Genomic DNA, 23,711 nt, shown 5'->3' with positions numbered 1-23,711 from the left:
CTTATTTTTGTCTCAGCCATGGTATTTCAAGCATGATCATCTAAGGTTCAAGTGAGGCAATAGCTTTTTAGGAGCAGTAAGTTTATCTTATGTTGGATCAGTGTAAGACAACAGATAAGCACCCAGGCACGCAAGGCCAAGTGTTTTGAAAGGAACTGCTTATTTGAAAAGCTTGCCCTCTCTCTCCAGCTTTGTTAGTTTGTGTACAGAAAGTACTTCTCCCTGCAAAAAGGCCTTGGCTACCCTTGAAATGCTACAGAGGAGCTCAGGACATGACAGTCTGGATTCCCCGTCAGGAAGTGCTCATAGATAGTTATTGAAGAGCTGGAATGCCAGCCATAAACATGAGTTATACAGAGGTCTCATGGACTTGGATGGAAGCAGATCTGTGTTTTGTGCTGCTGACGCTCAAGGCCATTCCTTGGCCATGTTACAGGAGCAGTATTTATGAAAGGATGAAACACGGCATTGTCAAAGCATTTGGACAAATTGAAAACGTTGCTTTTTCTTGCTATTATTTATAATAGCACTCTGAAAAAAGCAACCAACCAAACCCACCACCTCATTTTAGTTTGAAGGAATTTTAATTGGTTTTCATAGCAGGACTGAATGACTGCTGTGACCCTTTCTCAAGAGCACAGGGTCTGGGTTTCTTTACCAATGTTCATTAGCTGTTTATGGTTACCTGTAGATCGCCTTTAGTAGCTAAGGAGTAAAAGATATGTGCATGATGTTAAGGTGTGATCCTGTTACCAAATTCATGCCCCCTTTTGACTCCATTCCATCTTTGATGAATCCTCTGTGCTTGAAGCCAAACTGCTCAGAGCCTTTCTCTGCCTGCAGCTTCACTTTGTAGGCAAATACTGGAGCTTCTTCATTTCTTTTAAATTCCAAAATACAACACAAATTTAGCAGTTGCTGATGTAATTATCATCAAGAAACGCTATTGTGGTGCTGTTGAAGAAAGAAAAGAAGAAACAGTGAAGCTATCAGCTTATCAAAACAAGGCAGTGTCAGTTTCATAAGGAAACCAGCAGATGTAGTAAGAACTGATGTGTTATCTCAGACTGTTGCTGCAAAACTGCACTTCTCTTGGTCTTGTTCCATACCTCTACTAGGAAAAGCTGTAGGAGCCACACAGTATAGAGCTGCGTCCTACATCTCACCTTTCTCATGTGTTAACAGTGGAGCACGAATTTTCCAAGAATACTATTAATCTACTGATGTCAGTTGCTCTTGTGTCATGGTGTCCTATGTAAGAACAGCCTGACTGAACAGGCAGATGCTCTTTCTGCCCCAGCACATATAACACTGCAGGATATACTACCATGTCACCTTTGTGCTGGCATGTTCTAAAAAGCCTATTTCTTGGAGTCTGAGCTGTTTGTGTATCTTTCTAATCCTAGGTAGTGATACCTTGTGCAAAAGGCAGCTCTCAGATTTGCAAACTTCTGATCTCAGCACAAATTCTACCTTCTGTTGCAATGAAGCAATAGTAGGAATGGTGGGAAATGTTAGGGAATAAAGTCTGGTTTGACAAAGGTGAGCCAGGTCCCAGAAAGTCTATTTTGCTCCAGAGCTCTTTAAAGAGAAAAGCTTTGTGCATTTGTTCTTGCTGACAGAGTTAGAAATGTATGAGGCTGTCAGAAACAAACTCAGAAGCAATGTTACGTCTGTCACCATGTTGGTGGAGTTTAGATATGACTGAGAAAAAGAATTTGTTTCCTTGGTAGCAGAAAATTGCTTATTTTACAAGGTGCCATGGAGAGTGTTATCTACTTGGGATTTATGGTGTAGAGGCCTTAATAATGTATTTCAGCAGGAAAGGAGTATTTGTTTTATGACATGCTTTCCAGTGTGGTGGTTGGCTTTTAGGCACACTGTGTCTTAAAAATTAATAATGCACATTTCAGAGTGTTGGGAAATCACTTGCCCCAAGGGCAGGAAGGATTTGTGAAGGGGTTGGGGACTCGCAAGTGGGGGTCCCTAAGGCTCAAGGCACCACAGCTGCTGGGCACCCTTGTGGGATGCTGCCAGGAGCAGAGTGTGAGCACAAACTTCAAGCACAGCTCATTATTTTAGCCAGTACTTCCTGGTGTGGAAACGTCATTAGCAATAGTGGCGGAGTTTGAGCCACAAAACTACTCCTGCATGGTAGTACTAGGGCCTGGACCTGTGGGATACAGCTTGGTGACATCTGGAAATATTGATGAGACAGTACAAGATTTTGAACTAAACTCAATGAGGATAAAAACGGTGCTATTGTTTTCATGCTGAAGTCAGAGGATCAGAAAGCATAATGTAATTTACAGTTATTAGACATGCATTGGTTCTGTCAGCCGAGCGGAACTGCCGCACTGGGCTGGGGAGGGAGGAAAGCTGGCATGTTGTGTGACAAACACCAAGGAGGTGCTGAGAGTTATTTGTTGCTTAATGAAGAGCTTCCTGAGGTTAAAAATGGATGGTCCTTGCATAGTTCCGTTTTGTCAGAGTGTGCAATAAAAATAACCATTGACTAGACTGCGGGGATGGCTCAATGCACAGGGGAAGTACTGCAGACCTTGAAGACCTATGGCACAAAGTTATATTGATGAGAGGTGGCGGATGTGGAAGATGAGCATTACTGATTTACCTTAGACCAATCTGCCTCATGATTTCTACCACCTTCTCCATCTTCCTTGAGGGAAAGAGCCTGGTCAAATAATAGGAATCAAAACTGGATTTTGGTGAATGTGTTCAAGGCAGGAATTGCCCCTTGCAAGCCAGAATGCAGCACCGCTCTTTCAACTCTTTGAAAGGGTAGATAACAGCAGGATAAGGAGAAATGATTTTAAGCTGAAGTAGGGAAGATTAAGGTTGGGAAGCTCTTTACAATGAGAGTGGTGAGGTGCTGGAACAGCTGCCCAGAGAGGCTGTGGGTGCCCTGTCCCTGGAGGCTTGTAAGGCCTAGTCTGCTATTAAATGTGGAGGTTGGTGGGCCTGCCTGTGCTGGGGAGGGTTGTAGATTCATGATCCTTGATGTCCCTTCCAACCCAGGCTATTCTGTGATTCTGTGACTATCTCTCTATGCCATATATATGACTCCAGAGAGGTAAATTACAAAGAAAGCCAGGTCCCCTGTATTTCCAGAAGCAAAACTTATGTCCTACTGTCAGCTGAACTTGATTTTTTGAGATGGTTGGAGTTCCAGCAGAATCACTTTACTGGCCTGTGTTTGACTTCATCCCGACCCCCTCCTCCAGGCCAAATTTATAAATCACACTCACTTTATTATACTTTTCATTTCCTGGGCAAGCAGATCAATAGTCCAGGCACACAGAAATACAATCCAAATCTTCTCTTCATTCCATTTCAGTTCTTATCACAAAAATGGCTTACCCTGAAAAGAACTTATACAAAAGATTGTTGATTCTGCCAGGATGGATAAAAGCTAAATCCGTAATACGAAGAGATGAGAGAATTCGAATAGTCAGGAAAAAGTAAAGGCATCTGGGATACAAAATAATGGTGCAATTTTAGCCGTGACTCTTTCACCTCTGCTTTTTTGTCTTCATACTATTATTATTCTAAGTAACATCTCGGATACAAAATGAGCATAGTACTTGAAATGAGAAAAAGATCAGAAAAGCTACAGAGCCCTGAAAGAGAAGTTCTAAACTGTTTACTGGGTCAGTGTTTTTAAGGTACATGTGAAAATAGTATGAATTGAGGTGCTGAAACTGGACCTGTGATTGACCTGTTGGCTTGGTGCTGTGTCCCATCTCATGTGCAGCCTTAGGACAAATCTTTCAACCCCCCTGGAAAGAGTTCCCTACAGAGAAACTGCACTCCAAAGAAAGAGACTGGTCAGTGGGGTTTCTCTGGTTGCATCTTCCAAAGAATTCACTTTTGTCAGAGAATCATAAAGGTTGGAAGAACCACTAAGATCATCTATTCCAACTATCACCACTAAACTACGTCATTCAGTGTGACATCTGCTTTTGTCTTGCAAACCTCCAGGGATGGTGACCCCATCACCTCCCTGGGCAACCTGTTCCAATAAAAGGGTTGCATCTAAATCTGCTTACACCATATTAAGACTAAATAAGACTTTAAATAAGAGAGTGATCATCTGGAGCAGCTGATAACCAAGCTACGCTCCTCAGTTCCAGCCCAAAGTTGAAGCAGGAACAAGATGATATTGGCCTGAAAAATTGGCTAGAGGTCACCTTTTCATCTATCCAACAGCAGAAAGAGCCAGGAGCCCCAGCTCAGCTGGTGACCAGTTGGAAAGGAAACCAGGACCGGCAGTAGGAAGTCTCCAGCCATGTGGTGAGAACACAGTGTGACTGTTTGTGTCCCTTTGTGTTGGGAACGCCAAACCTTTCTGTTGCTGAGAGCTGTAGGGGAAACAGCTGAGTACATGGCTGGCCACAGCTGAAATAAAAACATACAGGGATCAAACTGAGCATTGGGGGCAGAACCAGTGGGGAGGGGTTGCAGGAAGGGGAATGAGGAAGAGGTGGCTATAGAGCTGTGCCTGGGCCACTCACCAGCAGTGGGTGGGAGTCCCCATTGCTGGCAGCATCCTGCTGCAGGAAGCACTTGCTGAGTCAACAGGAAATGACAGACAAACGTAAAGCATTGGAGAGGAAAACAAATGTTGCAGCTTGGGATGCAAACAGCAATGTTTTCATTGATGCCGTCACATTGGCTGCAGATCACTTTTATTTCCTTGAAAGAAGTTGGAAGATGGAGAGTCAATCCTGCTTTGCACCTTCTATATCTCCTAGTGATGTGCACGGAGTGAGTTTGCAATGCCTTGGTGACTGCATGGTGCCCCATGAAGTTCAGCAACAGTTCTCTGTTGCTTGCAGGTCATAATTGAGAGCAGCAGTTTAATTAAACAAACACAGAACGGTCGTTTCTTGCTAAAGCAGCAGACCCTAATCATCTGCTAGAAATGGATTCCTCCCGCTCTCACTGAGGATAAACACTTGGAGCACTTGCAAATTCTGATAAGTGAGTTCAAGCCTTCATTGTTATCTTGCTTTTTTTCATACTGCAGAGTTGTTGGGAGGAATAAAAAGAGAAAGAAATCTTTATTATGCTTCCTAAGGGATACATTGCATTCTACTTTACAGTGCATTGTTATATTACCAATTTTCACTGTACATGCTCTTAATAAATACATAGCATTGCAAAGATAATGACGCTCTTATCTCATTAATGACTTGGCACTAGTGTAAATGAAAATGATTATTAAGTTAACAGTAACCTTGATACAGGAAAAAAAGATTCCATGGTTATTTCCTTTCACAGATCAGTGTCGTTTCTCTTACTAAAAATATCTGCTCAGCCCCAATTCTTTCCCGAGACAGTTCTGCTGCCTATCAGCTCCGCAATGAATGAAGACACCATATGTGCATTTCTTCCAGCACATATACAGGGCTTTAGGGGTTCGGCATGAATACTAGCATATGGGTCAGACTGACATTTCCCTTTTTTGATCCAGAATCAAAAATGCAATGGTGTTACAGCAGACTTCTGAGACAGTTCTGTGTCGTCTTACCCAAACAGCTTTCCTTTTCCTTTCTGATTGCTCATTCCTATGGGTTGTGTGCCAGCAGAGCGTGCAGCCACCTTTGCTGCTGCCAGGATGTGTCAGACCACCTTCATTGCCTCGTTTTTTGTCCTGCTCTGTAAAATAAAGCAAAGCTGGGATTGTGTTTTAGGGATGTGCAAGCTTCCAGGTGGGCTCAGACATCGTGTCAGAGGGGGATCTGAGAGCACACAGCCAGCTCAGCTGGTGCAGGACACATCCAACTGGCCAAGTTATAACCATTTGGCCTGGCATAGCCTAGAGATGCTGGAATGGCTGCGATGTTCTTTTGATCTCCATGACTGCAGGAGCTATGTCTGTGAGTAACAGAGGTCATGTTGCTTGGCATGAATGACTGGGAGCTGTGGTCATAGGGACAACACCCTGCAATTGCAACCCACTGGAACAGAAAAATTTGTGGAAGCAAATGCATTGTGGCACTCGTTAAGTGATTCAAACAGATCATTAGGTCATCTTGTGTTCTGTAAATATAGTCACCTGTCACGGTTTGAACTAAAAATCCACCTGCGCCCGTGACAGGGGCCGTGGGCCCCGGAGGGGCCCTAGGCCGAAAGGAAAAAAATTAATTAGGAAAAGAAAACAGCGGCAACGATCTAAGGAGGCACACTTATTTACTAAATACTATATCGAAATACAGGATAACACAATATAATACAATATAATTGAAAATTGAGCTAACGAATCAAGCAAAATAGGAGAGAGAATGAGTCCCGTAACCGAGAGGCCTACTGTGAATCTAGGCGAACGGCTGAAGGCTCCCACACACTCCCCTGAACGCCAGAACTCGAAAGACGTCAGTCTGTTCTGCGACAGAGTTAATATAGAGTCCAGGTCCCGTGACCTATCGTGTTGTTCCCTGGGAGATGTAGTCTTCTTCTGATAAGTTGCAGATTCAGTAAAATTATTCATGCTTTATATGATGTTATGATGTGGAATACTGATAGCAAAAATTACAAAATTATTAAACCATGACATTCCACCCCTTATTCTACATCATTACATTATATTTATACATACATACACACTCATATGTATAATTGTGAATAATCAGCAACCTTATTTTTTTCTCAACAATCTATATTTATTCCATACAAATCCCTAAGTTGAGAACAAAACTCTATAACCTAATTTACTATTTATTAATTTTGAGAAAATGGCAAAACTGCCAGAAAAAGGAAAACATGTCAGCGGTAGAGGGGAAAGGCAGCGCTGGTAGGGCGTCCCCCACATCAAGGTGCACTCATCCTTTCCCAGCCACCACAGCAGATTTCCTTTTGACTTATACTTCTTTCCATGTGTGCTCTACACATGCATGGCCAGTGCAGGATATAGAGTCCAGATGGAAAACTTGCTTACAGAATGCCTAATTAAGGTGTATAGAGAAAAGTGTTTCCTTAACATTGATCCACTCTATCTTAAGTCCTATACCTAATTGAACTATTCTGTAACCAATTGAAATATTTTCTGAGACTCTACCTATATATCTACAGGAAAATCATTGGCTGCACTCCCCCAACATCAAATTCCCTTGTGGTACACATTGAACATTCCCATTTTTGTCCATCACCCACCATGTGCACCCAGGTCCCTGGGCAAAGACAGTACCCCGGAGAGGTTTGCCCTTTCCAGACGCTGGAAGGACCCAAACTGTTTTTCCCAACACACTCTTTATGTGTACTACAGGAACCTTATCTCCCTCCACGGTACGTAGGGAGCTGGATTGGTTAGGACCATTACGATTACTAGATCCTCGAGTGTTGACCAACCAGGTGGCTTCTGCTAAATGGTTCTCCCAATTTTTATACGTTCCGCCACCCATTGCTTTCAACATAGTTTTCAATAACCCATTGAATCGTTCAATCTTACCAGAAGCTGGTGCATGATAGGGAATATGGTAAATCCACTCAATGCCATGATTTTTGGCCCAAGTGGTTACAAGGGAATTTTTAAAATGGGTCCCATTATCTGATTCAATTCTTTCCGGAGTGCCATGCCGCCACAGGATTTGCTTTTCCAACCCTAATATGGTGTTTCGGGCGGTAGCATGGGGTACTGCGTATGTTTCGAGCCACCCAGTGGTTGCTTCCACCATGGTGAGTACATAACGCTTACCATTGCGAGATCGTGGCAAGGTGATATAATCAACCTGCCATGCCTCTCCATATTTATACTTTTGCCATCGCCCTTCCCCCCAAATAGGTTTCATCCTCTTGGCTTGTTTAATTATGGCGCATGTTTCACAATCATGAATAACTTGAGCAATAGCGTCCATAGTTAAGTCCACCCCTCGGTCTCTGGCCCACTTATATGTTGCATCCCTTCCTTGATGACCTGAAGTCTCATGGGCCCACCGAGCTAGGAATAATTCACCCTTGTTCTGCCAGTCCAAGTCTATTTGAGCCACCTCAATTTTGGCAGCTCGATCAACCTGATGGTTATTTTTATGTTCTTCAGTAGCCTTACTTTTAGGCACATGAGCATCTACATGGCGCACCTTTACAACAATGTTCCTTATTCGGGCAGCAATGTCTTTCCACAGTTCAGCAGCCCAAACAGGTTTACCCTTTCGTTGCCAATTATCATTTTCCCACTGTTGCAACCACCCCCATAAGGCATTTGCCACCATCCATGAATCAGTATAAAGATGAAGCATTGGCCACCTCTCCCGTTCAGCCACATCTAAAGCCAGCTGAACAGCCTTTACCTCTGCGAATTGACTTGATTCTCCTTTACCTTCGGTGGCTTCTGCAACTTGTCGTGTGGGGCTCCATACAGCAGCTTTCCATCTGCGATGCTTCCCTACAATACGACATGATCCGTCTGTGAACAGGGCAAATTTCTTTTCGTTTTCTGGTAGCTCATTGTATGGTGGTGCCTCTTTAGCACGTGATACCTCTTCTGTAGGTGGTGTTTCAATTTTTTTACTCTCAGGCCAGTCCATGATCACTTCTAGAATTCCAGGACGGCTGAGTTTTCCCATTCGAGCTCGTTGAGTAATTAATGAAATCCACTTACTCCAAGTGGCATCAGTAGCATGATGGGTGGAGGGAACCTGTCCTTTAAACATCCAGTTTATTACTGGCAAGCGAGGTGCTAGAAGAAGCTGAACCTCTGTCCCAACTACTTCAGAAGCAGCCCGAACCCCCTCATACACGGCTAAGATCTCCTTCTCAGTTGGAGTGTAGCGCTCCTCAGACCCTTTATATGCTCGACTCCAAAATCCTAGGGGTCGGCCTCGGGTCTCTCCTGAGGCTCTTTGCCACAAACTCCAGGTGGGACCTTTCTCTCCAGCAGCAGTGTAGAGGATGTTCTTCACATCCTGTCCCGTCCGTACTGGCCCCAAGGCCACGGCACGGGCTATTTCTTGTTTTATCTGCTCAAAAGCCTGCTGCTGCTCAGGACCCCATGAGAAATTATTCTTCTTCCGTGTTACCTGATAGAGAGGGCTCACTATGTGGCTGTAGTTTGGGACATGCATTCTCCAAAAGCCCACTACTCCCAGAAAAGATTGGGTCTCTGTTTTATTTGTGGGCGGAGACATAGCAGTGATTTTGTCAATCACATCTGCTGGGATGTGACGACGTCCATCTTGCCATTTTATGCCTAAGAACTGGATTTCCTGGGCAGGCCCCTTCACCTTGCTGCGCTTAATGGCAAAACCAGCTTGCAAAAGAATTTGGATTATCTGTTTCCCTTTCTTGGAAACCTCTGCTGCTGTATGGCCCCACACCACAATGTCATCAATATACTGCAAGTGCTCAGGAGCATTACCCTGTTCCAAAACAGCTTGGATCAATCCATGGCAAATTGTTGGGCTGTGCTTCCACCCCTGGGGTAAACGGTTCCAGGTATACTGAATACCTCTCCAGGTAAAAGCAAACTGTGGCCTACATTTTGCAGCCAATGGGATGGAAAAGAAGGCATTAGCAATATCAATGGTGGCATACCACCTAGCTTCTTTTGACTCCAATTCATACTGGAGTTCTAGCATGTCTGGTACAGCAGCACTTAATGGAGGTGTAACTTCATTCAGGCCACGGTAATCTACCGTCAGCCTCCATTCCCCACTGGTTTTACGCACTGGCCATATGGGGCTATTAAAAGGCGAGTGCGTTTTGCTAATCACTCCCTGATTTTCTAATTGGCGAATTAGCTTTTGAATGGGGAGCAATGAGTCCCTATTGGTGCGGTACTGCCGTCTGTGAACCACTTTGGTGGCAATTGGTACCTCTTGGTCTTTTACCTGGAGCAACCCCACAGCAGAAGGATCATCTGACAGACCAGGTAAAGTTGACAGCTGCTTAACACCATTTGTGTTTACAGCAGCTATCCCAAAGGCCCATCGATACCCCTTGGGATCCTTGAAATATCCCATCCTAAGGTAATCGATTCCCAGTATACATGGAGCCTCTGGACCAGTCACAATAGGGTGCATTCGCCAGTTTTTACCAGTGAGGCTTATTTCGGCCTCCAACATAGTCAATTCTTGGGAACCCCCAGTCACTCCATGGATATATATTGGTTGTGTCCCTTGGTGACTTGAGGGCATTAGGGTGCATTGTGCACCAGTGTCCACCAAGGCTTTATATTTCTGTGGTTGAGATGTGCCAGGCCACTTAATCCACACAGTCCAGTATACTCTGTTGTCCCTTTCCCCCCCCTGGCTGGGGGCAGGGCCCCTCTATTGTTTACCTCGTTGACTCGCAGCGACTGGAACTTTCCCCCGTTTGGAAGAGTTCACCTTGGTGGTTGTTTTGGATTGTAATTCTTTCACTCGTGCCTGAAGTGCAGAAGTGGATGAGTTATACCACTTCTTTATATCCTCCCCATGATTACTCAAGAAATACAACAAAGCAAAACGTATGGTCTTATCATTGTCGTTTGCTTGAATACGAGGTGTCTTATCGTTGTCATTTGCTTGAATACGAGGACGTCTCTTTTTTATGGTTGAGATTTTCGATGATACAGGTCGAGAGGAACTCATGTTGTTTAGCTCTCTCAATAGGCGATCGTGGAAATCCTGGTTTCCATCATCTGGTACCACCGTGGATTCATCTACATCAGGCACATTAGCCAATTTGTCAATAATATCACTTTGTGTTTCCTCCACTTTGTCTAACCTTTCTACTATTTTTTTTCCCATTTGGACAATGGCTGAAGTATAAAGCTTAACTTCTGTAGCGCTTATAAATAACTCAAGCTCCTGAAGTCTGCTAATTAGCTCATTTACAAGGGGCTTTCTTTCCCCTTTGCCATATACCAATGCAAGTGCACTGGCATGCTTTTCTGGAGCTGCCTTTGTAAAGTCACGCCACATTTGTCGTGGAACGTGGACTGCTTCAGGATCATGTAATTGGTTTGGATTGTTACGATTGAACTGGGGGCTGTAGAGCATTTCCACCAGAGCCCTTTCTCTCAAAAATTGGATACCTTTCTCCATATCAGTCCATTTCTTTTTCTCAGGCTCCAAGTCCCGTTTAAAGGGGAATCTATCTCTTACCGCTATCAACATCCGCTTCCAGAGGGTGTAGGACTGATTTTGGCATGTGCCTATACCTCTGTCCACACGTGAGTCCCTGGAAATGCTACCCAGTTGGCGAGCTTCACTGCCATCGAGCCACGCACTGTTGGCACCATTGTCCCAGCAGCGAAGTAACCAAGTGACCATATTTTCTTTTGGCTGACGTGTGAAATCCTTTCTCAGATCTCGAATTTCACTCAGTTTAAAAGATCGATCAATAATGGTCGTAATACTTTGCTCACCTTTTGCTCTATCAGGAGTCCCAGGTGTTAATGTTGGCAGCTGTGTTGATGAGGCTGCCCCATCTATAAGTTTGGACTCGAGAAATTCTCGTAAAGAAAATTTAGCTTTTGGCTCCTCGTCTGACTCTGACCCTGACTCTGACGCTTGTGTTATTTCCTCCAGGCGACCTTCCTCCTTCTTCCTCTCTCTTAACTTTCTCTCTCCTAACTTCCTCTGCTCCTCTGACTTCTTCTCCTCCTCTAACATCTTCTTATACTGCTCTAACAACCTCTGCTCCGCCGACTTCCTCTGGTCTTCTGACTCCTCCTGCTCTCCTGAGTCCCCCTGACCTCCTGAGTCCCCCTGCTCTCCTGAGTCCCCCTGCTCTCCTGAGTCCTGCTCTCCTAACTCCCTCCGCTCTTCTAACTCCTTCTGCATTTTCTCTATCTGAGTTGAAACTCGTTTTGTTTTTCGCCCTCTTACAGGGGCAACCAACATTGTATCTGGTGCCCCCGGTGGTTGGTTAAGTTGGAGTACATACGGTTCAGACTTGAGGGTGTCGCATTCTGCCCTGAGGACGTTATAACTAGACTGGAGGGCGTCGTGCTCAGACTGGAGAGCGTTGTGCTTACACAGGAGGGCGCTGCGCGCTGCCCGGAGATTGTCGTACCCGGACTGGAGGTCTTTGTGTTTGGACTGGAGAGTGTCATACTTGGACCGGAGGGCGCTGTGCTCGGACTGGAGAGTGTCGTGCTCGGACCGGAGGGCATCGCGCTCAGTCTGGAGAGTGTCATGCTCGGACCGGAGGGCACTGTGCTCGGACTGGAGAGTGTCGTGCTCGGACCGGAGGGCATCGCGCTCAGTCTGGAGAGTGTCATGCTCGGACCGGAGGGCGCTGTACTCGGACTGGAGAGTGTCGTGCTCGGACCGGAGGGCATCGCGCTCAGTCTGGAGAGTGTCATGCTCGGACCGGAGGGCATCGCGCTCAGTCTGGAGAGTGTCATGCTCGGACCGGAGGGCGCCGTGCTCGGACTGGAGAGCGTCGTGCTCGAACCGGAGGGCGCCGTGCTCGGACTGGAGAGCGTCGTGCTCGGACCGGAGGGCGCCGTGCTCGGACTGGAGAGCGTCGTGCTCGGACCGGAGGGCGCCGTGCTCGGACTGGAGAATGTCGTGCTCGGACCGGAGGGCACTGTGCTCAGACTGGAGAGTGTTGAGTTGGGATTGCAGGGAGCTTTTCTCATCCCAAAGTTTTTCTGCATCAGCTCTAAGACTCTCTTTCTCGTACCAGATTGAGTCTCGTTGGTACAGGAGATCTTTTCTCTCAGCTTCAAAAGCTTTTTCTCTCTCTACCTTCTCATCCCAAAGTTTTGCTGCGTCAGCTCTAAGACTCTCTTTCTCGTACCAGATTGAGTCTCGTTGGTACAGGAGATCTTTTCTCTCAGCTTCAAAAGCTTTTTCTCTCTCTACCTTCTCATCCCAAAGTTTTGCTGCGTCAGCTCTAAGACTCTCTTTCTCGTACCAGATTGAGTCTCGTTGGTACAGGAGATCTTTTCTCTCAGCTTCAAAAGCTTTTTCTCTCTCTACCTTCTCAGTCCAAAGTTTTTCTGCCTCAGCTCTAAGACTCTCTCTCTCAGGAATGGTATTGACTAAGGCCCAATAAGCATTAGCTAGGCCCAAAATCATTTGTGCCTCCTGAGATCTGCCTGAGCCACAACATTCCTGCCTCAAATATGCAATCAAACTCTCAGGATTCTTCAAGTGTTCAGGAGTGAAGCTCCATAACACTGAAGATGTCTGTCCTTTGAGAATCTCTTCAATTCCCTGCCACTCAGTATTCTCTGGTTCTAGGGAAGACTTCCTCCGGATGTTATAAATCCAGATACTGAGTGAGATTATTACAATAATCAACAGTAAGATCAGGGAGATTAAGAGTGTGGCCCACTGATCATTCAAGAACTGCATAAAGGATTCATAGAAAGAAAGAGGAGCACGCTTAAAAATCACCATTTCTGTATAATTAGTTGCATTAGTTGCTCCCTCTGGAGCTGTATACAGATACGAAGTGAGCATTGCTAACCATGCTTTCAATTCATTATACAATTGTATAGCTCCATAAGAAAAAGTGGCTAGCTTAAACATGGCCCAATATGTTCGGAGCGTCTCAAAAAAGGAACCAATGGCACACAGTCCCTGGTAAAACAAATTTAGTAGAGAAAACATCTTTTTTCCTCCAATAGAGAGAAAAAGTAAAAGAAAACAAAGCTCAGCAGTGTTTATAAAATATACCGGAGTATTGGCAGTCCGCCTGGACTTTCAAGGTCAAGCTCGCAGGTGCAGAATCGCAAACACGAGATAGCTCCTTAACAGGGAAAAAAAAAAACTCGTAGCTCTGTTAAAAGCTAAAAGAGCAACAGAAGAAAACACAGAAAAACAGCAACTCAATTTGCCCGCATTCTCCACCAAAATCTGTCACGGTTTGAACTAAAAATCCACCTGCGCCCGTGACAGGGGCCGTGGGCCCCGGAGGGGCCCTAGGCCGAAAGGAAAAAAATTAATTAGGAAAAGAAAACAGCGGCAACGATCTAAGGAGGCACACTTATTTACTAAATACTATATCGAAATACAGGATAACACAATATAATACAATATAATTGAAAATTGAGCTAACGAATCAAGCAAAATAGGAGAGAGAATGAGTCCCGTAACCGAGAGGCCTACTGTGAATCTAGGCGAACGGCTGAAGGCTCCCACACACTCCCCTGAACGCCAGAACTCGAAAGACGTCAGTCTGTTCTGCGACAGAGTTAATATAGAGTCCAGGTCCCGTGACCTATCGTGTTGTTCCCTGGGAGATGTAGTCTTCTTCTGATAAGTTGCAGATTCAGTAAAATTATTCATGCTTTATATGATGTTATGATGTGGAATACTGATAGCAAAAATTACAAAATTATTAAACCATGACATCACCTCCAAGTAAATCATACTGAGATTTTTTTGCATTCCTGTATATTTCTCACTTTTTTTCCTGTTCAGTAGAAAGGTGAATTTGGCATTGAAAGAACGTCAAGCTGAGCACCAAAGGTTTTCACATGACTTTACAACACTGTAGACTGTGCTGACCTAAAAACCTCCTATAGGAGCCATTAATACCAAGCAGTAGTATGTTCTACAGCAGAGAGAATAATCTATTCTCAACAAATTGCTCTCAAACATATGGTACCTCCTTAGTCTGAAATGAGAGTTAAGCCGAAATGCTGAATGTGCAGTCAGAAGGAAAAAAGATACTGCAAGATTTCAAATGCTAAGCATGGATATCTTAAACTTAAAAACCAGGAGCTTATGTAAGCTTAAACCTTGAGATTTTTAAGTCTGCACAATCTGATAATTCTAAAGTTATTGTCCTTCCTACGCTGAATCCTGTCACATTGCTCATTTGCTTTTATAGTTGGTGGACGTTTTTATACACTAAGGCATAAATTTAACAGAATAAACACTGGTGTGAAATACTACAGATGGCAACTGCAGAGCAACCAAGCACTGGTTCTCGCAGTGAATTTAACTTTGGAGTTTCTTGGTTTAACAGATGGCAAATGTCAAGCCTGATGTTGTATTAATGTAGACTTCTTCAGTGTAAACTTGATGGAGGGAACTTGTGGTCAAACTCGCAGAAAATCTGCATTAACTGGTGTCAGTATTTTATCCAAAATATTCACTTGTGGTAACAGCATCTCAACTAAGAGTGTATTTGTATGGATGCAACTCAGATATTTGAGCTTGGCTTTCCTTTTTGGTGGTTTATGGGGGGAATGGGGACTATTTACAAGCACCTGGTGGCAGAAGTTAGGAGAGATTAAAAATGGAGAATAATTGATTGAACCTGTTAGCTTGGAATAATGTGTTTCTCTATTTCTGATTTGTAAATGTAAAGAAGATGATAAGAAGATGTGGCTGTATCACTATGGGATCCTGCTCTAATTCAATCAGTGATCCCTGGGGAACTTCATGAATGGTGTGAGATCTTGACTGAGCTATCAACACAGCCCCATCTCTAGCACCATTATGATAATGTTACTAGCCTTGGGTATAAATGAAATGTAGCTGAGTTTTACAGAAAAACATGGACTCCAGCATGTTTGTTCACCTTACCATTTTGGCATTGCCGATCTGTCTTTCTTTGCTGCTCTGATTTACAGCACTCCATAAAACACCCACTAGGACCTCCCACGATTGTTATGTTAAAGCCATTTTTCTTTATTTAGTCTTGCTTTCGAGCCATCAGAAGCTGGCAGTTTTTAAGTATAAAAATGGATTGAATAAATTAATAATGGCCAGAGGGTATCGTGACAACTGGAGGTGTGGAGGAAAGTGCCCAGGTTCCAAAACACTGTGAGTAAATATGACAATATAACCTTGGCAAGTTAATGAGGCATCAGTTGCCCATATCCAAAACGATAATTTTACCATTCAGAAATACTCCAGGGAAATAAACATGTCTCGTGGTTGCCAAGGAAGCCAATAGTGTTTAACAATAGACAGTTTGCCAATGCAACAAGAAATAAGCAGTAGAGATGCCGGTTTTCCAAATCTGATCTCTCCAGTGGTGCTCCTCTGCTCTCACTTTGAGGGGCGCTGGCTCAGTGTGCATCTCCATCCTCAGTAATTCTGGGTAAGAGTCAGAAAATTGTTAAGGCTGGAAAAGACCTTTCTGATCCTCGAGTCCAACCATAATCCCACACCATGCTCACTAACCATGTCCCTCAGTGCCACATCTCCATGGATCCTGAACACCTCCCAGAATGGGCACTCCATCACCTCCCTGGGCATCCAAGTGTTTCATACAACCTGCATAGTAAAGCTTGAGGTCGGTATTTCACTTTCCTCCAGAAGCTCTCAAAGCTCTTTTCAAAGCTAATTAAGGTTTACATTACTTTTGAGAATGGGGCAGGTATCCTCATGACAAGAAAAATAAGGGTGGGAGAGGCAAAGTGACCTACTCAATGTCACACAGTTTCAGTCTTGAGACTGAAACACAAAGAGCTCAATTCTTGGTAGTTTGCTGTAACCACTAATGAATAATAATGACTGACCATATTGATAATTAATAGCACTTTCACCGTGCTTGGCACAGTTAAAGTGCTGTTGAAATACTAATTCATTCACCCTCTCTGATCACTGAGGGTATGTAAGAGCTTCATCCTTCATCTCACTCAGCTTTGCACACATGGGAGACCACTGAGTTAATCAGTGGAAAGCAGAGCGTGGAAGTGATTGAAGGATGAGAAATGAGAGAGGATGCTGACATTGTTTGGCACTGACTGAAGAGTCTGATGTTGGGGTGCTTGAGTTAAGAACTTATCATCAGCAGAGAGAAGCAGGCCCCATCAGATGGCCATTCAAAGCATCTGAATGAGGAGCTGTTTCTCTCTGCTGAGCCACTGGAGAGCCCAGCATTAGAAGTCTTGAGCAAGATGTGTGAATTCTCTCTCTTAAGTGCTGATTATTGTTCCCAATTTGCAGGTGGGTGAACTGGAAATGAAGGGACTGTGCCAGACGAGGTGAACTGCCTGCAGTGGGGAGGCTCCCTCCTGCCCCTGGAAATGTGGATGAGAAAAAAAGAACACAAAGATGAACAAAGCTCAGGGGAACATGTTCAGGCTCAGTAAAAATAGTGAGGCAATATCAAGATATCTGGAAGCTCGCTTGGAATACCCCGTGAGTCATGGGCGCTGTATATTACATGGTCAACGCTTATTCAACACAAGTGATTTCTCATGCGAGACCACGGGAGTCAGAGAAATTGGCTTTGCACCAAGGTGCCTGATTCAGCAAGATGTTACCAGCACAGAGGCTCTGCTGCTGTGCTCCAGCTCTTAAACGCCAGAGAAGGAGAAGGGAAGTAAGCAGCACGAGGAGAAAACAGGAGATCCCTTACAGCTTGGCATGGCAGTGTTTTAACACTGTGAGTATAAACTCATCAGTGAAAAATACGCGGTAAGACTAGGTAATATACACACGGGATTCATCCCTCCCATGCTGTTTCTTTGTATGATGCAGACTGAATGCTGCCTCCCTGTTTTCTGCCACCTCTGGCACTCCCCCTGAAGTCAAAATTCTGTTGCAATGACGGCAGTCATTAAAAATGATGAGATAAGAAAGTGTTTACCAGTTTTATCATTGCAGATGTACCGGAAGAATGATTGCACGTCAAAATGGCTCCGTAACGAAGCCTGACTTAGGGGGAAAAAAGGCAGAAAAAAAAGGCAGAAAACAAAAGGAATATTCATTTTTTTCCTGAAATTGGCAGAGAGAATTACACTTGGAGAACACATTTATCAGTATGTCAGCAAGGAGGTATGTGGTTTATCTTCGTAATAATGGTTTGCATAACTTTGAAGGTAAAGACAGCCGATCCAGCTCGATGTTTTACACACCGTGTCTAGCAAGTTAAATGACTTTATTTGTGTACACAAAACAAAGGCAAACAGCAAAGTGTGCTGGCAGCATCGCCCTGCAGCTGGATGGGGTCAGGGTTCCTCATCTGGTCTGCAGGGAAGGAAGCATGGCATGAGCTGTTGCACAACCAAACCCTCTTCTGAAGGGTCTGACCTCACACACTGACCTCATCGTGACTTCAGGCCTATGGGAACTGCACTGACCATGATGTTCCCTGCACCCAGTACCATCAGGGGCACTGCCTGAGGGTGAAACGAGAGCCTGCAAAAGCATTTAGAGACCTCAGCCTATAGCTGGGCTCCACATTTTGTCCCCTCTAACCTCACTGCAGACAGTTAGCAATGTCTTGCCAGGTCTGAGCACCTCCTGGATCCTCTCTCATGCAGGCATGCAATTTGCTCTTCATATATAGGATTTCTATTGCAGCAAATGGCAAGTCCATAGAGTGACCATGTTCCCCAAGTACTCCAGTTAACAAAACAACCCTGGTAACTGAAATATTTACACATCGTGGCTAAAAGAAACAGTCTTTTTCATTTCATTATTATTGTTGTTTTTTTCCCCAAGCAATATATAGTGTTTCATTCAGAATGTGAGTAATTCTTAAGATGCACAGTCTGTTTTTTGGGCGGTCCTGTGTGGAGGTAGGAGTTGGACTCAATGATCCTTACAGGTCTCTTCCAACTCAGGATATTCTGTAATTCTATGATTCTCTGACTGCTTGTTTACTAAATGTGCCTTAGATTCATGCCACTATCTTTTTTCAATGCTGAAGGTGCTGTTGAAGGTTGGAGTTTGGATGGAACTTACCTTTAGGCATGAACAGATGGCAAAGGGGGAAAGAATAAGGTATGCAAATTTACTTACATTTATAAGATGTTATACAGTTAATCAGATTTTTCTTGAGGCAGAATGGTCAACATTAGCTGAGGAAATAAGAGATGCGGAATCCAAGTATTGGTTAGAATATGTACCTGATCAAATTTTAAATGGTTCAATTTGAATTCAGGGGCTGGAGGAAGAATAATGCATGACATGGAAGGAGAAATGCTGAGCAGTGGAGGGCAAACAGAACGTCCCAGTGACCTACAATTCCCTGCCAAAGGCACAGGGATAGAAGATGTGTATTTTATAGTGGTCCTAGAGAGCAACATTTTCAATATACGACATGGAGTGGAAAAGATTACTCTGTAGCACAAAGAAATGCAACACTCTTCCCTCCTCACTCACAAAAGCAACAGGCAACAATTGAGCTGGGCACATGGGAGGACTTATTTTCTTCACGAAAACAAATTAAACAGGAGCCAAATGTTGCGCCCCTTGGCTGCCAGCTCACATGGATGTACCGCGGCTTTGAAGAGCCTTTGGTTGGTGCCACACACTTGAGAGGAGGAGCAACGCAAATCAGCACACGTGAGCTCTTTCTGGTGCCAATTGGAACCCATCTCCACTTTCTTCTAAATCCCAGCTCCTTGCTCTAGAGGATCACAGAGCACTGAGCTGAAAAGCTTTGCCTGCCCTTGGAGCTAAAGGCACGTATTTCCAAAAAGCAGCAAGCTTCAACCAGCTCCAAGCCTTCCTGTTGCATGCAGAGCCACAAAAGCATTATGGTAATTCAGAGCGCTGAACCATTTAAAATCTATTTTAATTGATTCCTGGCTACTTTGTGATTCCAGCATGTTGTTAAATGAGTGGTAGATAAAAGAAGCAGGAGGTAACATCTTCTGTGGGGAGATCATGCCTAAAATACGGCGTTCAACTCTGGGTATCTCATTGCCAGAGAGATGCAGACAAATTGGAAGGAATTCATAGAAGAGCATTAAAAATGATTAAGGGTCTGAAGAGACTGAGTTATGAGCGAAGATTAAAGGAACTTAATATGAATCACTTGGCTAAATGATGACTAAGAGGGAAACGATACCCTTCAACAAGTACTTGGAGGGCATAAATATCACAAATAAAAAGGAATTATTTAGGGTGCTGAAGGACATACCACTTGGGATAAAAGGATGGTGTTAGGCAAAGGGAAACTGGCTCCAAAAATACATCGTTAAAGTCTAACAGACCATTTATGGGAAACTAAATCCCAACACATTTATCTAACTCCGCTACAGTATTAATTTTTGCCTATAATAGTAAAAAAAGAATAAATCCCATTGTCTTCAATTAAAGATTGAGAGAGAACTCCTAGATGCAGTCCAGGGATGTATGGGAAAGAGGCATCACTGCCACTGGCAAGTTGGGAAAGCAGCAAAGAAACGTTCAGAGCTTTTGAAGGTTGGTGTACCCTTTACTCAGCACCAAAGGATGTATAAGACGTGAAACCAGTGATCTGAATTTTAAGGATGTGTCTGTTGCCAGGATACCATGGGGAAAATAAAAGTAATAACGCATTTCTTTACAACATACACATTCCATTAATTCCGGTGAGAGCTGTACCAATATTTTAATGGGAAAACAGTTCACAAGGAAGAATAAATCTTTCTCTGATTTTCACGTAGAGCCATTGTGCAGCTGGAAGAAGTGCCAAAAGGGAAGAAAAGCCACGGTGTGGCAGCCTTGACCCCAGCCTGTCTTAGAAAGCGGCTGTGCATTGAACAGGATTGAATATCAGCATGAAATCAGACTTGGCCATGCCTTGATCAGCAGAGCGGATCAGCGGCACAGCGCAGTGATTCCTTAAACTACTACCACGTGTATCTACATACATCACCTTGTGGTTCTTTGGGCTTACTGCATGGAAACTGCCCACTTGCAGCCAGAAATCCCCACCCAGGGGGCAATCCCAACCTGACAGCTCCTGCAGATCCAGGCTCTTGGCCTTTCTCATTGCAGACACCCAGGGTCAGGGGATGGGCTCTGAGCGCCTGATGGAGCTGTGGGCATCCCTGTGCATTGCAGGGGGTAGGACCAGGTGGCCTTTAGAGGTCCCTTCCAACTCCAACCAAACCTTGAAAAAGGCTTTGGAAACTGTGCCTGGGGGTGGGAGGTCATGGGAAAAGGGCTCCCTGAGAGCAGCAGGAGCAGGAAGCAAAAGCCTCTGGGTGGGGTGGTTATGGGCAATGAACTTCTCTCTTTAGTCTACGAAGCACAGAGCAGAGACATCAGCATTTCCACCTCTCTTTGCAAGGGTAACCTAAAGATGCTGACAATACAGTGCAGTCCATTTCCCCAGATTAGTATTCCATCAAAACTGTGCTCTGAGGACACATTCCAACTAGTTTATCACAAAGTTACATCTGGCTGTAAATGTGCAGCTCTGCTGTGGGCAAACCCAGACAGTGAGCCCTCCTTCAGGCCTCTGACCCCAGCATGGTCAGCAGCTTGTGATGGCAATAGGGAAGGACTGCCTTGCCTTAAAAAAATCACCTTTCACCTTCATACACGTGCACTTCCCATTGTACTTTTCAATGGGAAAGAGGGCTGCCCCACCTTTTTCTGCTAGATAAGCTTACGGTTAGTGGGCATGGTGGGGATGGGTTGGGTTTGATGGTCTTAGAGGTCTTTTCCAACCTCAGTGCTTCTATGATTCTGTGGTCTTGAAACATGAGAATCGATGTCCAAACTTGGCTGTATAAATTATTTATTCTGATGCTCTTTTTTCCCCGAGTATAATTGTCCACGATAACATAATTTGTTGCTGGAGAGTGACTCATGATGCCCAAACATGCTGGATTTCCCTCTCCACGTCACCAGATAGCACTGAAAACACACTGTGTATAGACAACCTTCAGGGACCATCTGGGATGTTGTGGATGCTGCAGGGAAGCATCGACTCCAGGTGGCTGCCGGTAGGGATCAGCGCTACAGAGCATTCCCCAAGGAACAGAGACTTTGTTTTCCTGGTGTTTGTTTGAAATACATAAAAAGGAAGGAAGGGAGTATAATTATGTAGTGATATGGCTGTGTGTAATTACAGCTCAGAGCATCTCATGAGGCCTAAAAAGGCCATGAAGGGCAGCATGGTCAACCCAGGGCAGGAATGTGGGGTGTGTGAATATTCCCAAAGTCACAGGTTTCCCTCAGTCAGCTGTTCTGCTCCGGGATGATTTTACAATGAAAAATCAGTGAGGTTCCAATGTGATCCGAGGTTCTCTGATCCATCCTGAGCTCACAGGCACCACAGGGAAGGAAATCTATGGATGTGTGATTTTAAGTCCATCCCTTAATTATCTACATGTTGTCTCACAGGTGTATAATCAATCACCCACTGGAGATTCTTAACCTGCTTTGCTCCAAATCCCAAGTATAGTTTGGAAGGCTCTGTTTTGTGTTTTACTATTCCTTTATGTAAGGTTTCTCGTAGCATTAAATTTGTATTTTACTACAATTACTACGCTTTCACTTCAAAGGATATTCCCACAAATGGGTGTTTTTGATGCTTCTGAAAGTTATAACCAACACTGGTTGGAAAACCTCATGCAAAATGCAGTATTTTCACGTTCAGCTCATGCTTCATTACATCAACTTGTTGGCACTAACACTGCTGAGCATTAAATGTGTGGACTGAAGCCCATGCGAGGCTTCATGCAGTGTCAGGAGGGAAGTGTAGAGGGCTGTGCACACACACCAGCTGCACATCTCGGGGTGAGAGCTGTGCGAAGCAGCATGTTGTGTCCCAGAAGGTCCGTGCACATGTTATGTGGATGGCTTAAGAAACGGACTGTGCACTCACATGAATGTCCTCTCTACGGAGAATGAACGTTGTACTTATTGAGTACCGGCTTACTGGCTTTTTAGTGGATTTCATTACAAAAAATGACGATGGCGGTACTGCGAGGAGGGATGGGGACCCGACATGAGCCGTGTCCCTCCTCGGCTCTACCTCTCACGCTCTGCGATGCCGCCTTTCCCCTCCTCTCCCCTCCTCTGTTTGCTCGGGAAGGACGGAATTTCCTGCGGGATCCCTCAGGAAAAGCCCATCTCCTTCGGAACACTTCCTCCAAGCGGGTCGGAGCGCAAGTGTATATCTATGGGGGGGGGGGAAGGCACTGCTGGGGACCTCCTCCCCCGCGGAGCTGAGTACGCCTCCTCCAGGACTACGGCGCAGCGCTGCCGAGGAGTGGCGAGGGGTTGCTCCCTCCCTCCCCCTTTTTCTTCTTCCTCCTCCCCCTCCCGCAGGGCACAGGCGGCGGGCGCAGCGCGGATGGGCGGACGGAGGGAGCTGCGGGCGCTCCTCCCGGCTGCGGGCAGGCGGAGCAGGAGGTAGGAGATCCGAGATCCTCGTTGGGTTCGGAGCTCTTTAGGTCGCATCTCTTCAAGTTTGGGAGGCAGCGGGGACTTTGTGGGAAGTTGGAAGCACGCAGAGCGCACCGCGGAGCCCCGAGGGGGCGGCTCCGGCTGTGCGGTGTTGCTGCCGTCGCCACCCGGAGGCACCGAGGGCTCGGAGCGAAGCGTGCGGGTACCACCGTAACCTCCATCCACCCTGGGAAGTGGGGTCTGGGAGCATCCCCACATCGCGGGTGGGTGCTGGGGGGACACGGGGGGGGTGTTGCCCGCACATGGGGCGCGGGGAATGGGGTTTGCCGAAGGGATGGTGACAGGGATAATGGGATTTGCTTTGGGAACGGTGCGAAGATAATGGGATTTGCTTTGGGGACGGTGACAAAGATTCGCTGCCGGCTGCACGCTGGTCGTGCAGGGGAAGCGCTGTGCCGGTTGCTGAGGTTTGGGAGAGCAGATGTATGAGGGTTGCATCCCATTCGGGCAGCGCGTCTCTGGAATGAAGCTGCGGATGGATGTTGCTATTCACCACTGCGTATTTTTAGGTGAAGAGAGGGGTATTTCTTAAATGCGAGCTGTTGGCTGGTAAAAATAGCTTCCTGTGTGTGTCTGCCGGGAGTGCAGTCAGGGTTTGGGGATGGGTTATTACGGTGAGAGGATCTTCAGCAACAATTCTCCATCTGAACTTTG

The 23,711-nt window shown here is 45.3% G+C and overlaps 1 protein-coding gene across 5 annotated transcripts in view; it reads left to right on the top strand.

The window, feature by feature from the left end:
* The window catches only part of CHST15 (carbohydrate sulfotransferase 15), a 99,500-nt gene that overhangs the window by 38,326 nt on the left and 37,463 nt on the right, over nucleotides 1-23,711 (top strand). Inside the window, exons 1-4 of one of the 5 annotated variants that reach the window (XM_085555361.1) lie at nucleotides 4,605-5,001; nucleotides 16,863-17,304; nucleotides 17,526-17,696; nucleotides 18,574-18,647. The gene's annotated coding sequence lies outside the window, so the exon portion shown is untranslated. Of the gene's footprint in view, nucleotides 1-4,604; nucleotides 5,002-16,862; nucleotides 17,305-17,525; nucleotides 17,697-18,573; nucleotides 18,648-22,922; nucleotides 23,261-23,711 lie in introns of those variants that run through there. The other 4 variants (XM_085555362.1, XM_015867564.3, XM_085555360.1 and 1 more) reach the window with 4 other exon arrangements.

This window comes from Coturnix japonica, chromosome 8 (genome assembly GCF_054131305.1).
Source record: "Coturnix japonica strain WE chromosome 8, WE-NBRP24, whole genome shotgun sequence".
Taxonomy (NCBI): domain Eukaryota; kingdom Metazoa; phylum Chordata; class Aves; order Galliformes; family Phasianidae; genus Coturnix; species Coturnix japonica.
Note: the sequence above shows the minus strand (reverse complement) of the source record. Positions and strands in the feature narration are given on the sequence as shown.